Source organism: Astatotilapia calliptera, chromosome 9 (assembly GCF_900246225.1).
Source record: "Astatotilapia calliptera chromosome 9, fAstCal1.2, whole genome shotgun sequence".
Taxonomy (NCBI): Eukaryota; Metazoa; Chordata; class Actinopteri; order Cichliformes; family Cichlidae; genus Astatotilapia; species Astatotilapia calliptera.
The window spans coordinates 730,173-740,000 of record NC_039310.1 but is presented as its reverse complement, the minus strand read 5'-3'; positions in this window follow the sequence as shown (position 1 = coordinate 740,000).

The window sequence follows — 9,828 nt, the reverse complement described above, 5'->3', positions numbered from 1 at the left end:
GCGGATCGATGCAGATATTTATCCAGACGTTGGTAGTGGTTTTTGATCGGTACGTTAGTTTGTTTCTCTCCTGTAGATTCACTTCTTTACTCGCTGTGGATGAAAAAGCAGCTCTGTCTGGGTGAACACCTCTTCTTATGCGGCAGACGCACTTTGCTCCGCCCCCTTCTTCCTGCCCTGCTGGGATTTGTTACTGTGCCGTCACGTGACTCAGATGCGCTCAGAAGACGCATTTGGACTGCAGAGAGTGAGAAAGAGGAGCAACATGTGGAGATATTTTATGACTGTAATTGAAAATGCTGGAGAACAGATGGAAGGCGTGTCAAGCCACAGGAGACCACAACAAGCTGTAGAGTTCAGCTTATTTTACCTCAGTTAAATGCTTTGACTGAAGTCTCACTGCACACACTCAAACTTAGTGTTTGTGTACACCTTGGTCATTATAACCTGACACTGATCAGTGCTGCTCTGACGATCACACTCACATCCATGTAATCATTTAACTGGGCTGATCTGGAGTTACTGCACAATGCTGAATGTGTCCTTACAGTACAGGGAATAACTCTCTGTGTTCCTGTAGAGAAACTCTGGGTTTGTGTGCTGACGAGCATCACTCACAGTAAGATACAAAGAGTCACTCATACCTTTCCACACGTGTGACAAATTCAAAAAGCTGCTGAAACCTTTAGAACATCATAAACTACACATTGTTGTCCTCTTTTAGGATGGAACAGCTTTCAGATTTATTTACTCTTAAAAGGATAAAAGATCTTTTTAAGAATTTTGCATTCAAGACGAGAATGTTTAAATAAGTCATGTAAATGAGAATTTCAAAGTTGGTGGCTGCAGTATATACAAATTGGTGTATCTCAAAAATAAAACTATGAAGACACTCAAAATTAATTTGGAAACTGTTTTATGCAACTTTTTTACATTTACAATTTTGAGGGATGAACCTCTGAAATTTCTTTAACTAGAAATTTGTGTAAAAATACTTCTGTAAACATTTGGGATATAATGGTTGTATTGCTGTATAGCAACTTGAAATACTCCCAGAAATGGCACTACAACATGTAAAAATATAACGATAAGCTCAGGCAGACTTGGTTCTGTGGTAGGTCTAAAGGGTTAAACTGCTTCCTCACATCTGCTTCAAGATTATGAAGGGTTGTAGTAGGAGAAGGTGGTGTGAAATCCTCATAGCTGTGGAGTGAGGGGGGAGCTCCTGTGGGTGAAGTCTTTGATGGTGGTGATGGCTTTTCAGTGTTCCAAGTGACTTCTCAGTAAACAGTACATTTGCACACTGACGGAAAACAGCCCACGGAATGAACAATGGGCTGTAAGGTCAGTTTCTTCATCATTAATATGCAAATCATGACCATTGATCAAATTCCACGAGTACCCTTCACAGAGAGTTGGGGAATGGCTGCAATCCCAGCATTGTAAGATGGTGAAAGATGTACCCTTAGGGTTAGGGGCTCCAGATTGGACCCCCTGCCCTGCAATAATACATACAAAACCCAACAATCCCTTTGGTGACAATGGGAAGGAAAATCTCGCTTTTAACAGGAAGAAATCAGAAATCTCCGACAGAACCAGGTTCAGGTTCTTCTTTCACCCCACAGACGGTTGGGGTGAAAGAAGGAAGACAGGATAAAGACATGCTGTGGAAGACAGACAGAGATTAAGTATGATTGAATGCAGAGAGGTCTGTTAATACATAGTGAGTGAGAAAGGTGACTGGAAAGGAAAAACTCAACACATCATGGGAATCCCCCGGCAGCCTACACCTATTGCAGCATAAATAAGGGAGAATTCAGGGTCACCTGGTCCAGCCCTAACTATATGTTTTAGTAAAAGGGAAAGTTTGAAGCCTAATCTTCAAAGTAGAGAAGTGTAGAGTAGAGAGTGTCTGCCTCACCAATCCCAACTGGAAGCTGGTTCCACAGAAGAGGGGCCTGAAAACTCAAGGCTCTGCCTCCCATTCTACTTTTAAATACTCAAGGAACAACAACTAAGCCCTGTCAGTACTGCAGCATTTTGGATTAACTGGAGGCTTCTCGGGGAGCCAAGACCAAAACCCAAACCCAAAGTGGGTTTTGGTCAGTGATTGTTGATCAATGGTCATGAGAATTTGCATAATTATGATTGTCTGTGAAGGTTCTCAGTCATCCAGGTCATCGTAGTCAAAGGAGCTTGCAAAGAAAAGTGTCTGGACTTCACAAGTTAAAGAAGTCCAGACGCTTTTCTTTGCAAGCTCCTTTGACCATAATTAAGATTAAGGAACTGACCTTCCAGCCCATCGTTCCTTCAGTGGGCTGGTTTCAGTCATTATGCAAATGTCCTGTTTATAAGATTGAAACCTGCAGTCAGCTGAGACTGAAGAAGTCACCTGGATGAGTGACGACGTTCTCCCACAAAACGCTACGTCCAGATGAACACAATCAACTTTTGGAGATTTACTTACCTGGATGATTGAGAATGCATCAAGACGATATATTGTGGTGGTTAATGTGCACCTCTTGGTGATTTGGGAGAATCATGTTTTTAATCATGTTGTGGATTGAATGTTGGGTTTTATTTTATTTTGTCTACAGACGTTTTTCTCACCTGTGATCTTTCAGATTGATTTGTTGAGTTGACTTGAATCACGTGAAGGTTTAAAGCTGCTCCTCCCCCAAAAATAATAAAGTATAATCATGAAGAATGTAATAATGTCTTCCTGTGTCAAACACAGCTGCAGTCAAAGCAGGAAGGAAAGCTGGTTCAAACTGTTGAGAGGCCCCATCATTAAAGCACAGGTAGATCTGGCTGAAATGAATGTTTAGCATCGAGGGAATTCAGATGTTCTGTTCAGTTTTCTTTCTATAGGTAAAGTTCACAGCAACAGTCGTCTTAAACTGATGTTGTGATCCACTGTATGGTTTATGATGGAGACACAGTCTGGTTCAGCTGCTTTGTTGGATTCTGTATGTTAAAGAGTCTGTTTACATGGTGGAGGGGGTGGGGGCTGAAGGTGTTGAAGTGGGTGCGGTAGGGCAGATTATTTATCTCCTTGTGGCAGAAGCCAGTTTGTCTCGTTCGCTACAAAGAATCGGCTTTTGGAGCAAACTTGTTCATGAACTTCACATCACCAGCCTGGGGTTTACAACTAGTGTTAATGGAGGACGTTTGAAGGTTCAGTTTGTTCCACGACTGCATTTCACTCACTGCCTGTTTGTATCTCTGTCACTGCAGGACCAACGTGGACTGAGAAGTCAGCGCTCAAAGCTTGGGAAAGTCAGTCTTTTACGCAGACTTCAAACTTAAAAACACACCAGCTCATCCACAGTTAAAGCGTACACTTGTGATCAGTGTGGCAGAGCTTTTACTCACAGTAAGAGCTTACAGAGTCATCTAGTTACCCACTCTGGAATAAAAGCATACAGCTGTGTGGAAAAACTTTCAGCCGGATAGAAAGCCGGTAGTAATATAGCTGTACTTTTTTTTTTTAATTGTTCTCATTTTTCAGAGGGAGACATGCAACATGGGACCTCTCAGACTCGCCAGACTCCCCACCACCATGGTTGCTAATCCAGACCCCCCCCCCCCACAGTTGTGCAGGATCCTACAGGATAAGGTCTGTGTGAGGAAACCATTATCGACATCAAGCTTGCAACCAACCACCTGGTGATGTTGGCGCTAAACGCCTTTCTACAGGAAACATGCTACGGATGTCAAACAGCTCATCCCAGTCAACTGCAACACAGCTGCTTGCTCGAATTGCCCGAGTATTACTTTGACACACACTATGATGATGTGATGCTAAGGCTCAAGACATTCCGATTCATCCCCGCCAGACGCCTGTTTGTACGCTCATACACAGTCAATGGGACTGGAACAATTCAGCAGGACTGCAGAACACACCATGACTGAACTGAGATCATCACAACATATAGTATGCACAATTAACGACAACATTGCGCTGCTGTTAGAAGCAAGTAGTTATGCCCGTCAGGTTAAACCAGGCATGCTTCGCATGATTGGTAACTACTGGGCTGGGAGACCCCTGGTTTAATGTATGTTGTTCAGTATTCATTGTCTGTGTGAATGAAATAAAAAGACATGTTAACACCAACATCTTAGTCATTTGTGGCCAACTTTGCTTCCCACACAGAGCGTTTCTGACACTCGGGCGCTGCTTATACAATAGAGAAAAGCAACAATACAGAGTGTTTCTCTGCTCCAAGACATCAGCGGGCCTTTCACACGGTAAGCGTGTCTGTTATACCCAGCGCATAAATGTCTGTATGTCAGTGCTGATTATTCAAACCCCGTTTAAAATGTGACACACATGTTGTCCGAAAACAATTCCTCTAAATTTGCAAAGTTACTGATTTAAAAACATATTTTTGAATTTTTAGTTGCATGTCAAACATATGATAGACTCTTGAGCATGTTTCTATAGCTACATTCACAATGGTATAACCGTGCTAAATAAAAGATGCCCAAGCACCAATGCACTCTAATGCCAGCCTCTGAACTGTATGTTGATAAGTACATGAAGCGTACCTCTACAGCTGAAAACAGTTTGTATCTGCACTCTGAGGGTCTGCTGAATTGTTTTTACAGTTTTTCTCGATTGCTAAAACACATTTCTTGAAACTACGCCTCATATCCTCACAACAGTAAACACAAATCCATAACATCTCACTCAATTTCCCAAACATCCTATTTCCAGGTCAAAATGAAGCTCTACACCCAAAACTATTCACTCCTGCTGAAAAACCAAACTTTGCCCTCAGACATCAAACACAAGCCCTCAAAAACACACACACTACAACAGAGTTTTGCACACTGGTACAATTAATTCAAAACAATAGTTCCAAAACAATTAGGTTGCCTATGGTTCTCCCCTTCAAAACCCTTGTCACACGATAAACACAAAAGCCTTAACCTGCCTCCACCAGGTGGTCGTCTCTGTGTCCTACAAAAATAGAAGCACTCATTACTGTAACTGTCACACATTCATTTTACAGGAAAATAATGGAAACATACAGCCGCTAGGACACATGTCTCAATACTTAGGTCACTTTTGCAAAACTCTTCACACAATTCTCCTAACTGACCCTCAGCTTGGCAAAGCAGTTCATTTCACATTCAAAATGCACTACAACTACCAAAACACTTTATTCAGGTCTCAAATAAACTCATTCTTCCAGAACACTAGCAAAGATTGACAGCCGACAAACACACTTTGTCACCCACAAAACAATGACCTAAAAAACACTAACAACATGTAGCATTACTGTGTTTTCTTGTGTAAAACAAGGACACATCTGTTTATAATTTCAATATATGTTACTGGAATGAATCAGACATCATGCAGAATTCGTTAATATTTGTTTATGTATTTTTATGTTTTTGCACTAAGTAATCCCAAAATACAAGAATTTGTATACACACCATCCACTGATACACATACAATAGTAATGCTAATCTACTTGGTCTTCTCCATTTGGCCACAGGTTCTCATCCACATCACATCTTATGTCATCCAGGGCAATACACCTAGGAAAGGATCTTCTGGCATGCCTGATCCATCCCTGGCAATCTTCTGCTGATATCTCCAGGCATCCAGCATTCGTTGCATCCAGGAGGGACATTTGATCATGTGGATCAGGGGTGCCCAATCCTGGTCCTCGAGAGCTACCGTCCTGCAGCTTTTAGATGCATCTCTACTGCAACACAGCTGAATCAAATGGTTTGATTACCTCTTCAGCGTGCCATCAAGTTTGGCAAAGGCCTGATAACAAGCCATCATTTGATTCAGGTGTGTCGAAACAAGGACGCATCTTAAAGCTACAGGACAGTAGCTCTCGAGGACCGGGATTGGGCACCCCTGATGTGGATGATTGTCGTAAACCTTCCACCGAGGAAAAGAATTCCTCTATGGGGTTGAGGAATGGAGAGTAAGGTGGGAGGAAAAGAGACTCCATTCTGGGATGGGCTGCAAACCACTCGGTGACTGCACGGGAGTGATGAAATGCCACATTGTCCCATACAGTTCTAAATGTTGGCTCATTCCTTTTCTCCGCATCCCTTTCCTCACCTAGCACAACCCGACCATAGAGATCATGCAGGAGCGCAAGGAGCCGTTCAGTGTTGTATGGCCCAATCAGTGGTCTGTGTAGCAGCAGTCCATCAGTGGATATTGCTGCGCACATTGTGATGTTGGCACCCCTCTGGCCCGGGACATTCACTGTGGCGCTCTTCCCAATCACATTCCTCCCTCGTCGCCGTGCTTTGGCCAAGTTGAAACCTGCCTCATCCACCAAGATGAAAATGTGGTGCGTTTGCCTGCCTTCAATCTCCATGACTCTCTAACATAAATCCACAAGGCAACATGAGCTGTTACAGTAGTAAATTTGTAAAAGTTGTCTTTGTGTGTGTTTGGTTTTGTTCAAAAACAGATCTGTATTTCATTCTGATCTTACCTGGACATACTGGTTCCTGAGTTGCTTGACATGTTCAGAGTTCCTCTCAAAAGGCACAGTGTGCAACTGCTTCATCCTGACCTGATGTTTTTCAGGACTCTAGAAATTGTTGTTACGCTTACACTGTGAATGTTTGCAAAAGTAACGTTGTCTGCCAAGACTCTGTGTCTAATTTCAGTGAGTTTTATCCCATGTTTCTGATGACCAGATCAACAATGGCAGTTTCCTGCACATCAGTGAACATCTGTCCTCTCCCTCCTGTGTGAGGTAACCGTTGAGTCCTAAGCAGAAATGGAACAACAATTACACAAAAGCTTATTTACTTCTGAAATGTGCAAATGCCCTGCAGAATACAAGTTACCTGTTGGTTTGCTGGAAAACTCTAACACTAGATGCCACTGTAGAGCGTTGCAGATTTGGCTGCACTCTCTGACCAGCCTCTCATTGAGTGACCATGATTTACTACATGATCAGTTACAGTAGCTCTGATCTCATCTGAGACTACAGCTCTTGATCTTCCTCTTATTCTTCTTCCACCATGCATATGTATTCCTCACCCCTTCCCAGCCACTCTTCTTCCTCTTTCAGCCACTTCTCCATTTCTGGCTGGGTCCATGTTTACGTCACACAACAAACCTATTCAGCAGTCGTCTCCTTTTGTAATGAAATTGAAGGAGTAACACCTGTGTAGATGTTCATCTACAATGAGAATCAGCTGTGGCTGGTTAAACTGCATTTTTAGATTTAAAATATGTTTCAATAAAATATTGCTGTTGGATTTTGCTGTCTTTTTAAGTTTTGCATTGTTTTGACCATAAGTTTAACAGTTTTGAAAACAGTATGTAAGCACATGCAAAATGTCCTGTACGTACAAAGGTTTTTGGCAGTTGTTGCGTCTGAGTGAGAAAATAATTCATGAAATTTGAGAGATGTAGTCATTGAATGCATTTTGTGCCAAAACAATGATAACTGGTCCTCAGTTTAGCCCACATAGACTTCTGTTGTGCTCACTGTGTGAGGAGTTTTGTGACCTAAGTATTGAGACATGTGTCCTAGCGTCTGTAAAAAACCTGTAATGATCTCTCTCTCTCTCTCTGTGTGTGTGTGTGTGTGTGTGTGTGTGTGTGTGTGTCCTCACAGCAGGAGCTTTTCTCAAATGCATTTCCAATCAGTTTTTTACAAGAAGTGCAGCTCATACAATGGTATAAATGTATTCTTTGGGTTTCTTTATGAATATGAGACTCTAAAGATTTTGAGTTCGTGCATGTTGTGAAACAAGAATCTAAATATTTGTGTCACAATGATTTCTATAAAAGCGTGTTGTTTATGGGGATAATGCAACAAATCTTTTGTGCGTCCTATTAATGATCAATGGTGATTGAAGAGGAACCCATGCTCAGGACATTTTCATGACAAGTGTCAGCGCAGACAACTACTAACGAGAGAACATGTTTTATCATCATAAAGACTGTGATATGAAGCATCGTTAAAGTGTCACTTCAGTAATGTTGACTCATGTTTTTAATAATGACTTTAAAACACTAAACTCTAATTTCTGTGGTTTATTTTAAGTTTACAGAATATAACATGTGGTAAGACGACGAGTTTTACTTCTCACTGTCCGTGTTATGTGTATCTATTTATCATGTATGCTACTTTGCTCTGTGGACTGTAAAATGTTTCATTGTGTTCATGAAATAAACCAGACTTTCACTGTCTGCATCTTTTACTGTTTTTCTGCTTTTGTTCACTCCAAGTTTGACAAACCTGCAGATATCCAGAGTTAACTCACTAACAATGTGGAGCAGTCTCAGTGTATTTAGCTGCTTTTTCCCTGAACACAACCAACTGAGAGAAACGCCTGCAGGCCTCACTTTGGTCATTTGAGCGCTGAAGGAGATTTGTTCCATAGACACCTTATACTAGTGTTTCCTGCATTTAATCCATCACTACTATGTCCTATTTCAATCCAGATTCCTTTTATAGTTTGCAGTGAAATTTGTTAAACCACTGTTTAATGGGACAGAAGTACAAGTCACTCTTTACTAACACATTTGTAGATGAGTTTATTGCTGAACAACACAGCTAGAAGCCTCACACACCGGTTTTTGAAGTTTTGTGTGTAATGGTTGAGTCTATCAAACCCTACCCTTTTCTCCCCAGTATCACAACAGTATGACTCCCAAAGTACACCTTCAGCCCCCACCCCCTCCACCATGTAAACAGACTCTTTAACATACAGAATCCAACAAAGCAGCTGAACCAGACTCAGTGTCTCCATCATAAACCATACAGTGGATCACAACATCAGTTTAAGACGACTGTTGCTGTGAACTTTACCTATAGAAAGAAAACTGAACAGAACATCTGAATTCCCTCGATGCTAAACATTCATTTCAGCCAGATCTACCTGTGCTTTAATGATGGGGCCTCTCAACAGTTTGAACCAGCTTTCCTTCCTGCTTTGACTGCAGCTGTGTTTGACACAGGAAGACATTATTACATTCTTCATGATTATACTTTATTATTTTTGGGGGAGGAGCAGCTTTAAACCTTCACGTGATTCAAGTCAACTCAACAAATCAATCTGAACGATCACAGGTGAGAAAAACGTCTGTAGACAAAATAAAATAAAACCCAACATTCAATCCACAACATGATTAAAAACATGATTCTCCCAAATCACCAAGAGGTGCACATTAACCACCACAATATATCGTCTTGATGCATTCTCAATCATCCAGGTAAGTAAATCTCCAAAAGTTGATTGTGTTCATCTGGACGTAGCGTTTTGTGGGAGAACGTCGTCACTCATCCAGGTGACTTCTTCAGTCTCAGCTGACTGCAGGTTTCAATCTTATAAACAGGACATTTGCATAATGACTGAAACCAGCCCACTGATGGAACAATGGGCTGGAAGGTCAGTTCCTTAATCTTAATTATGGTCAAAGGAGCTTGCAAAGAAAAGCGTCTGGACTTCTTTAACTTGTGAAGTCCAGACGCTTTTCTTTGCAAGCTCCTTTGACTACGATGACCTGGATGACTGAGAACCTTCACAGACAATCATAATTATGCAAATTCTCATGACCATTGATCAACAATCACTGACCAAAACCCACTTTGGGTTTGGGTTTTGGTCTTGGCTCCCCGAGAAGCCTCCAGTTAATCCAAAATGCTGCAGTACTGACAGGGCTTAGTTGTTGTTCCTAGAGTATTTAAAAGTAGAATGGGAGGCAGAGCCTTGAGTTTTCAGTGTCACGGCAGAAGACACTTGAGGCTGGCTGGGTTCTCCTAAACCCCCAGCAGAAGACACTTGAGGCTGGCTGGGTTCTCCTAAACCCCCAGCAGAAGA